At 43.5% G+C, this 10623-nt stretch overlaps 1 pseudogene; it reads left to right on the forward strand.

Moving 5' to 3' along the window:
• Positions 1-8261: 8261 nt before the first annotated feature.
• Positions 8262-8801, forward strand: LOC147418993 (uncharacterized; annotated as a pseudogene).
• The last annotated feature ends 1822 nt before the right edge of the window (positions 8802-10623 follow it).

The following is a 10623-nucleotide window of genomic DNA, read 5'->3' on the forward strand; positions in this document are numbered from 1 at the left end:
ATTGCAATGAGGCCGTCTTGTTAGCATACGTACTTGGTCTAGCCTACTTGTTACGAGCACAAAAGTAACCTTGACGTGAATGAGGTTCTTAAAATTTGAAGGGGATGCTTAAAAGTTGAATTCAATAGTTTTGTAATGGATTTGAGATTCCTTCTCCCTCCTTATTTGTCCGTGTTCTTGCGATGACGTGAGATTGTGTGCCATCTTTGCCTTGGCTGTTCCCCCCATCTGCCTCGACCTATCCCTTGATGAGCTTGCATTAAACGTATGATCGCACCCACTGTTGGCCTCGCTCCTCTGTCTTCCTTTGTGCAAGGTTGCTCCCACCTAGTTTCCTCACTCCCCGTGTCTCTCTTGCAAGCTCGTCAGGGACAACACTCAACACATGCCGACTGACGATTGGGCTCCCCCTTCTCTATTCCTCTGCACAGACACGAGTCCACCTACTGGCGAGAGAGAGAGAGAGGGGGGGGGGTGGGGGGGGGGGGGGGGGGGGGGGGGGGACACAACGCTTCTAGCCTTAATCGTCACCTTTGGCGACCATACCCCCACCAACTATGGCTCCTACTCCCTCTGAGCTCCACTTGATGCAATGTTGAAAATATATTTTCTTCTTCCTCGCCATTGCAGAATCCTCCTCTTCCTTGGCATCGCAAGATCCTTCTCTCACTTTGCACACAATCCGAGAGCTGTCGACGATGATGATGATGATGAAGGAGAAGAGGAGGATCAACAACCCCTTTAAGCTTGCAACGACTATGCAACATTTCGAATCTCTCTCTCTCTCTCTCTCTCTAGCCATTTTTCTCCTCAACATGGAAGAATCGCACTAGATTCTTCTTAATTTACCTGCTTCCAAAAATTTTGAGAGTGGTACTTGCTCAAAGCTTGAAATTCATGGGCTAGAGCCTAGAATTTGGACCTTAAAACAAAAACTCATATGCTTGTGCTAGATGGTAGGCTAGACGTTCATGGACAACTAGAAGTTGTAATCTTGGACCAACGTCCAAGTTATGGGTTGGATGTTGCACTTTTAGAACTCAATTCGTAGTCATGCTTGAGTTACACATGTCAAAAAGGTTCCAGCTTGAATTTAAGCTTCTCAAGCTGGATTGAGTTTGAAGCTCGAGCACAAGTTTGAGCCACTTGAAGCTGAAGGAAGGTGAAGTTTGAAAATTAAAAGCACACACGGCCACATTCACAGCGTGTGAGTAAAGAATAGAAAGTAACCCTCAAAACAACCGTCAAATTCAAATTCAAAACTAACGCCCATCGTCATGAGAGAATCAACAGTAAAATGTAGTTGACGGCAGATTCAAAACTGACGCCGCTTGCCATCGTGTGTCGCCACTGTCATAGTCAACTTTCTGCACCACAACCTTGTGACCTAGCCATTGCAAACTTGCAGGGATGAGACATGCTTATGATCCTTATTCAGTTTGCTTCTTATACTTACTACTTTCTTTGGCTATTGTGTTTTGATGTAGGATGTTGAATGGAAAGGGGAGGTGCATTATTGACTGCATTCAAGAGCCATTTGAGAGATCATTCATTGAAGCAAACATGAGACATGCATTGTAGGTGAGATGGTCGTGTACGGATTGTGGAGCAATCCCTTGGCGTTCATAATCATCCCCTGTGTGGCAACATACTTAGCAGTTACACACTGGATCCTTAGAGAGTTAGGATGCGAGACCTAGATGCATAGGACCGTGGTTGAGAGTTGTAAGAATGAGGGGCCTCTGCCACGAAAACGACATTACCAAAGGCAAAGAGGGGTATGAGGGTTGGCTCTTCTGAGTTACTTCAGCGATGGAAGAGCAAACACCAGAGAACAGCGGGACCTGAAATGCAGAAGAAGGAGAAGAAGAGGGGAATGAGAGTACCTTGGAGAGGCTAGGGTTGCAGCGTCGTGCACGCGAGCTACGGGGGCGGGTGGCAAGAGAATTGGCCTCGTTAGATTCAAGTAGGAGGTAGCCAATGCTATGGTGTTGAGGGTGCAGTGCTATCAGCGCTGATGGATGGAGAATGTTGGCCTATGGTTTATATGCGGAGAGAAGACTTTCCTGCAGCTCTAAGGCTAGGTTCAAACCAGCACAGTGGAACTCTGTTGTGCCGCTAGATTTGCTGAGATCGCTTCACATTTGCCTAGTGAGATAAGGTTTTTTGAGGCCGCTTTAACAAAGTGTGCACGTTTTCAATATTCTATTGTGTATGTAATCAGAGATCAAAGATGGGATCGGTCTCACACCTAGACAAGGTCATAAGTTAATTTACTGCATTTACATAGCACCATGTTTTACCACTTTTCATGTATGCAATACTTTCTTTTAAGTTGTCAATAAGGATTTTGGGTCACTTAAGGAACACCACTATTGGTCTCAAATTTGAGTATTTGAGCCTCTTGGTGTTTTGACCTTGAAGGAAAGGAGGCTCAAACTCAAGTTCGAGCCTCCACCCCATCCAACAAGGGAGAAGGACCAAAAACGCTATGAATCCAAACATCATGAGGCTCGAACTCAAGTTTGAGCCTCCACCCTATCTCATAGGTGAGAAACACCAAAAACATCACGAGGCCTTGTTTGATCTTCGGCCTACACTCCATGTAACAACTCGATTTTCAGTCTCCACCCCATCTAACAAAGAATATACACAAAAAAACAGGATGATGCTTGGTTTATGTTCCTTTCACTTAGAGGGACATCATGACGCTCAAGCTCAAGTTTGAGCTACGACACCCCGTTGTGTGTGTGTGTGTGGGCGGGGGGGGGGGGGGGGGGGGGGGGGGGGGGGGTTTCCAACTAAAACACCATGATACTTGGTTTGATCTCCATTTTATATCAAAGTCGACATCGTGAGGCTCGAGCTTAAGTTTGAGTCTACATTCCATCCGAGAAGGGGGAGCACCAAAAACACCACAATGCTTAGTTTAAGCCTCCATTAAATTTAGAGGGAGACATCACAAGGCTCAAGCTCAAGTTTGAGGAGAGTTTGACGCCACGCCATTCGATAGGGGAGGAGCACCAAAAACACCACGATGCATGGTTTGAGTATCCAGTTCATTTAGAGAGGGATATCACTTGGCTCAAGTTTGAACTAGGGCACCCCGTTCTCCCGGGTTTGGGGGGCGGGGGGGGGGGGGGGGGGGGGGGGGGCTACGTCCCATCCGAGAGGGGGGAGCACCAAAAACACCACAATGCCTAGTTTAAGTCTTCATTTCATTTAGAGGGAGACATCACGAGGCTCAAGATTAAGCTTGAGTCCGCGGCCACGCCATTCGATAAGGGAGCACCAAAAACACCACGATGCCTGGCTTGATTGTCCATTTCATTTAGAGAGGGATATCATGAGGCTCACGTTTGCGCTAGGGCACCCCGTTCTCCAGGGGGGGGGGGGACAAATCACCATGATTTGTGGTTTGAGTCTCCGTTTTATATTGGAGGCTATATCATGAGGCTCGAACTTAAGTTCGAGCATATGTCCGTTCAAGAGGTGGAGCACGAAAAAGACCACAATTCTAGTTTACGTCTTCATTTCATGTAGAGGGAGGCATCACGAGGTTCAAGCTCAAGCTTGAGTCAGGACACACCATTAGATAGGGGAGGAGCACCAGAAACACCACAAATGCTTGGTTTGGGTATCCATTTCATTTTGAGAGAGACATCATGAGGCTCAAGTTTGAGCTAGGGCACCCAATTCTCCCGGGGGGGGGGGGGGGGGGGGGGGGGCGCGGGCAACCAAAACATCATGATGCTCGGTTTGAGTCTCCATTATATTTAAAGGGAGACATCCCAAGGCTCAAGCTCAAGTTTGAGGAGAGTTTGACGCCACGCCATTCGATAGGGGAGGAGCACCAAAAACACCACGATGCTTGGTTTGAGTGGGCCAATTCATTTAGAGAGGGATATCATTTGGCTCAAGTTTGAGCTAGGGCACCTCGTTCTCCTGGGTTGGGGGGTGTTTAACCAAATCACCATGACCCGTGGTTTGAGCCCCCATTTCATATTGGAGGGGATATCATGAGGTTCGAACTTAAGTTCGAGCCTACGTCCCATCCGAGAGGGGGGAGCACCAAAAACACCACAATGCCTAGTTTAAGTCTCCATTTCATTTAGAGTGAGACATCACGAGGCTCAAGATTAAGCTTGAGTCCGCAGCCATGCCATTCGATAAGGGAGAAACAAAAACACCACGATGCCTGGTTTGATTATCCATTTCATTTAGAGAGGGATATCATGAAGCTCAAGTTTGCGCTAGGGCACCCTGTTCTCCAGGCGGGGTTGGGGGGGGGGGGGGGGGGGATCAAATCACCTTGATTTGTGGTTTGAGTCTCCATTTTATATTGGAGGGTATATCGTGAGGCTCGAACTTAAGTTCGAGCATACATCCATTCGAAAGGGGGGAGCATGAAAAAGACCACAATTCTAGTTTACGTCTTCATTTCATGTAGAGGGAGACATCACGAGGTTCAAGCTCAAGCTTGAGTCAGGACACGCCATTAGATAGAGGAGGAGCACCAGAAACACCACAAATGCTTGGTTTGGGTATCCATTTCATTTTGAGAGAGACATCATGAGGCTCAAGTTTGAGCTAGGGCACCCGATTCTCCCGCGGGGGGGAAGGGGCAACCAAAATACCATGATGCTCAGTTTGAGTCTCCATTTTCTATCAGAGGGGACATCATCAGGCTCGAACTTAAGTTTGAGCTTGCATCCCATTCGAGAGGAGGGAGCACCATCCACGAAGGGGGAGCACCAAAAACACCACAATGCCTAGTTTAAGTCTCCATTATATTTAGAGGGAGACATCACAAGGCTTGAGCTCAAGTTTGAGGAGAGTTGGATGCCACGCCATTCGATAGGGAGGAGCACCAAAAACACCACGATGCCTGGTGTGAGTATCCAATTCATTTAGAGAGGGATATCATTTGGCTCAAGTTGGAGCTAGGGCACCCCGTTCTCCTGGGTTGGGGGGGGGGGGGGGGTTTAACCAAATCACCATGATTCGTGGTTTGAGTCTCCATTTCATATTGGAGGGGATATCATGAGCCTACGTCCCATCCGAGAGGGGGGAGCACCAAAAACACCACAATGCCTAGTTTAAGTCTCCATTTCATTTAGAGAGAGACATCACGAGGCCCAAGATTAAGCTTGAGTCCAGGGCCACACCATTAGATAAGGGAGCACCAAAAACACCACGATGCCTGGTTTGATTATCCATTTCATTTAGAGAGGGATATCATGAGACTCAAGTTTGCACTAGGGCACCCCGTTCTCGGGGGGGGGGGGGACCAAATCACCATGATTTGTGGTTTGAGTCTCCATTTTATATTGGAGGGTATATCATGAGGATCAAACTTAAGTTCGAGCATATGTCCGTTCGAGAGGGGGGAGCACGAAAAACACCACAATTCTAGTTTACGTCTTCATTTAATTCTAGTTTACGTCTTCATTTAATGTAGAGGGAGACATCACGAGGCTCAAGCTCAAGCTTGAGTCGGGACGTGCCATTAGATAGGGGAGGAGCACCACAAACACCACAAATGCTTGGTTTGGGTATCCATTTCATTTTGAGAGAGACATCATGAGGCTCAAGTTTGAGCTAGGGCACCTGATTCTCCCGTGGGGGGGCGAGGGAACCCAAAACACCATGATGCTCGGTTTGAGTCTCCATTTTCTATCAGAGGGGACATCATCAAGCTCGAACTTAAGTTTGATCTTGCTTCCCATCTGAGAGGAGGGAGCACCAAAAACACCACAATGCCTAGTTTAAGCCTCCATTTGGTTTAGAGGGAGACATCACAAGGCTCAAGCTCAAGCTCATGCTGGGCCACACCATTTGATAGGGGAGGAGTACCAAAAACACCATGATTCCTAGTTTAAGTATCCATTTCATTTAGAGAGAGACATCATGAGGCTCTAGTTTGAGCTAGGGCACCTCGTTCTTGCACCGGGGGGGGGGCGCAACCAAAACACCATGATGCTTGGTTTGAGTCTCCATTTTGTATCAGAGGGAACATCATGAGCTCCAACTTAAGTTCGAGCTTGTGTCCCATCTAAGAGGGGGAAGCACCAAAAACACGACAATACCTAGTTTAAGTCTCCATTTCATTTGATGAGAGACATCATGAGGCTCAAGCTCAAGTTTGAGCCGGTCCACGCCATTCGATAGGGGAGGAGCACAAGAAACATCATGATGCATGGTTTTAGTATTCATTTCATTTAGAGAGAGACATCATGAGGCTGAAGCTCAAGGTGGGCCACCCCATTCACAAAAAAACCCATGATGAATGGTTTGAGTATTCATTACATTTAGAGAGATATATAATGAGATTTAAGCTCCAGCTCGAGCCAGTAGGCCACCCCATTCGATAGAGAACAAGCACCAAAAACACCATGAGACTTGGTTTGAGTGATTTAGGGGGGGGACATCATGAGACTCGAACTTAAGTTCGAGCCTTTGACCATCTGATAGGGGGGAAGCAACAAAACCATGATGAGTCCAAGCATCACGAGGCTCAAACTCAAGTTCAAGACTCCAACCTATCCAATAAGGGAGAAGCACAAAAACACTATGGGTCCAAACACCATGAGACTCCGACTCAAGTTTGAGTTGCTATCCATGTGATCGGGGAGAAGCTCACGGAAAACACCATGAGGCTCAAAACAATGTTTGAGCTTCCACCTATCCGATAGGGGAGAAGCACCAAACATACCATGGAGACAAGCATCATGAGGCTCAAACTCAATTTCAAACATGCACCCCATCCTCTAGGAGAGAAGCACTAAAAAGCACCATTAGGCCTAGTTTGAGCCTACATCTAATGGAATGCTTGATCCTCCACCACTCATGAGGACTAAAATTAGCTATGAGCCTCGTCACCATATGGGTAGGAGGGACCTCTTGAGACTTAAACTCAAGTTTGAGCCTCCATACCATCCAAGCATTGCGATGCTCAGAATTTTAATTTCAACTTGTCAAGTTTACAATATTGATAGCTGAGGTTATATGAATACACATTCTTGTTTTATTCTAGAGTTTCCAATTATCTGAACCATGAGAATTATCTTAGCTTTGAGTTGCATACATTTAATGTTACGATTGAAGTAATAAATTGGTAGATCCTTATAATTCTCGAATGCAAGAAACATCTATTTTGACCAAGATTACTTTGATATCAACAACTTACTTTGATATCAACAAAGTTGAAAAACAAGTTCAAACATCTATGCCACCAATATGTAAAAGGAGATTTAGACCGCACAATAGTGAGTGAATGTATTTAAATCTCAAAGAAATTACAAAATGACCTCAAGCTCAAGCCGAGCCTTTAGGTACTGAAGATTACACATTTTCCGAAGGCTAACAAGAACACAATAGGTGTACTATAATAACAAGCTTTTACTTATCGCAGTTTGCCACAACGGCATGGGCAGCCCTATACCAATCCTTTGAGTCTTGTTCGTTTTTTAGCAGACAGATCATCACTCTGCTTTTTGGATGATCTCTAAGAAGCTCGCCACAATAAGGTCTGTTTTAAACATCTGACAGTTCCTCGCCTACCATATATGGTGGAAAAAGAAGCATATAACAATTTGAGTGCAAATAAGAAGAGCAGGATTTCTCATCTTTTGCGACCAAGGAACAGATCAGTCTTGAAGAATCTGATCTTGCCATTTTTTATTTTGATATAAGAAAATGTTAGGGTCATTTAAACTTGGATGGCCACCATTGTGTGTGAACAATATGTAAGCTTATAACAGCCTCAAAAATCTAATGAAATATATCTCTTTTATTTTGGCTATCTACTCATTTTCTTATACTCTTATCCTTCTTCTCTCTTTTCTACTTTTCGTATCCATATCCATGTCTTTTAGAGAAGCAATAGGTTTCCCAACAAGTGGTACGAGAGATTTGGATCCAAGATCCTCCTGAGCCTTAAAGGTCTTACAAAAGCTATGAGGTTGTGTAGGGTTGCTTTGCTCCTTTGGGCACGCGGGGGTGGGGGGGTTGGGTTTCAAGTCCATTTTCTTTTTGTAGTATTTTTTCACATTTCAACATGCAGAAGGGGTTGAAAAAATGACCTTGAAAATAATTTATAGATTGAATAGAAGAAGGTCCCATTTATTAGTGAAAAGTTCACAAGTAAGGGGTTTTATAAATAGTCTTCAAATGCACATGGTGTATAGGTTTTACCCCCCCCCCCCCCCCCCCCAATCTTTGAGCGTAGAGATGAGAGAGGACAAACACATACAAGAAGAGAGAGAGAGAGAGAGAGAGAGAGAGAGAGAGGGAGGAAAGGGGGGATGGAAGGGTTGAAGACAGTGGCGCATGGGGATAGGCTGGAATCATTGTGCGATTATCGCTGCCCCGCTTGCCTAGATCCCAATAAAGAGCGAGTACGCATTCTTTTCAACAACGTCACCATTGCCGACCCTCACAAGGCCTTTTGAGTGTTGGAGATTAGCCATCCTCTAGTGTAATACATCCCTCCTAAGGGCATTTAGAGATAGAGTATGTAAAGCCAGCACCAAGCTCATCATTCTACGATGGAAGGTTAGGGCATCATAGTGGAGTGTGGACGTAAATGAAACAACAAAACAGATAAAGTAGATTGGAGCTATGGAGAAACCCACCCCTAGCTTCATGTCCCTAAAGCACCACATTGCCTTCAATTGTGGGCCCATGGATGCCTACAAAATCCCAACCTCAACCATGATCTTTTTATGGTGGTTGGGTTAATTGGTCCTTTCAAAGGTGAGTCAGGCACCCTAGGATGGTATGGGTTTTCTCAAAGATAGTACAAAGGGGGTGATAGAGAATCTTTAAAAACTTGTTAGTGTAGTGCATGGCAAACATGAGGAAGTTGTAATGAGCGCCATAAAGTTTTTGGATGTGTTGAAATAGATAGTGAAGTCAAAGAGAAAGTTTCATAAATTACCTGAGCGGTAAAATAATCAATAAGTGCCTCCACACAAAAAAGACAGAGAAATAAACACACACTAGCTCACAATCAAGGTATGGTTTATTAGAAACAATCCAAGATAAAAGACTCCATAGTAAAAAGGAAGCTTAGAACAAGCAAGAAGGAAAAATTTGTTGTAAGATTCAATAACACAATTTCTTTTTGTTTATTCAAAGTGTTTTTGCATTTAGCTAGTATTTGTTCACATGAAATTGATGTTGTATTGGCCAAACCCTACCATTTTGTATATGTTTTTAAATGGAATTTGACAACTTTCTCATTATGAAAAGTGGTAAGACCTTCCCTTTGCTAATAAGGTTTATATTACCTTAGGACTATCATGTGAGTCCCCTAAGATGAGTACTCTTGTGAACCATAGGTGATGAATCCATTATGAGAACCATTAGAATGTTTCAAGTACTACACCAAGATGTATAAGTAGAGTCTAGGAGCACTTGTCATAAAGGATTATGACAAGGTTGGCTAAGGGGGCAATTTACCCAACTTGGATGGCCACCCTTTTGTGTGAACAATACATAATGTCTTCTCTTTTATTTTTGGCTATTTGCTGGTGTACTTATCTTCTTCTCTTTTTTTTTCTTTCAATCTTCATAGCCATGTCTATTAGAGAAGCAATAGGCTTCTCGAGAAGCAATAGGCTTCTCGACAACAAAGTTAAAAATAGACTTTAACATATATGTCACATAAAAAGCTTTAGATCATACACTATTTGTCTTACACAATATACAAGTTTTCTATTAAGTTTACAGTTGAAAAATATATATTGTCATATTATTAAACTGATTTTGTTCATAATAACCAAAATCATAATAACTTATTGTGGTTTTTGATACCAAGCATAAGATTTATTGTGACATCACCACCTACTTTATAAATATAAGAAGATATCAAGTGCTTGAAATGTTTAGAGAAATGACTTTCTTACAACGAAGAGTATAAAAAAAGGCATTTGAATAAGTCCCAAGTTATATATTTACAATCTCTTTTCTTTTTTGGGAAAAACTCACAACTGTGAGTGATTGTATTATAAGATCACCAATAGATTACAAATCAGCCTCAAGCTCATGCCGTGCCTTGAGGGACGGAGGAAATCTAATAGTCAAGATTTTTAATTATGAAGGCCCCTTCATAAATTTTGTTAATGCAAATAGTTCTTATTTATAGCTTAATACCTTTTTCTTAGAAAGATGAAAATAAATCACGTGACAAAGGGTATCATTGTATAGTTGTAGCACAAAATAGCTTTAAAATACTTAGATTTCAAGCCCTTTTTAAAAAAAATGGGACTTGAATAATTCCCAAAATTCTTGAATTTGTGTTAGAGGGTGAAATAGAGTGTGCAAAGACACGAGAGAATGAAGAAATAGAATCTTTAAATTCCCCATCTAAATGAAACATGCAACCATGAATTGATGCAACAACAAAATTCGGGTATACCATAACATCAAAATATATAACTAGCAAATCACATGACCATGTGTAGGGATCAATTGGTCCACCCATCCACATTTTCTCTACTATAGACGATGAGAATTTTGCTTTGCAGGGAGCAAGCCAGAACACCTAGATGAGGTTGCTTTGTCTCCCTCCATGAACCCGAGCTGTGAAAGGATTCTAAATACCAGAAAGTGGTAGGA

This window comes from Adiantum capillus-veneris, chromosome 29 (genome assembly GCF_014529385.1).
Source record: "Adiantum capillus-veneris isolate H3 chromosome 29, ASM1452938v2, whole genome shotgun sequence".
Taxonomy (NCBI): domain Eukaryota; kingdom Viridiplantae; phylum Streptophyta; class Polypodiopsida; order Polypodiales; family Pteridaceae; genus Adiantum; species Adiantum capillus-veneris.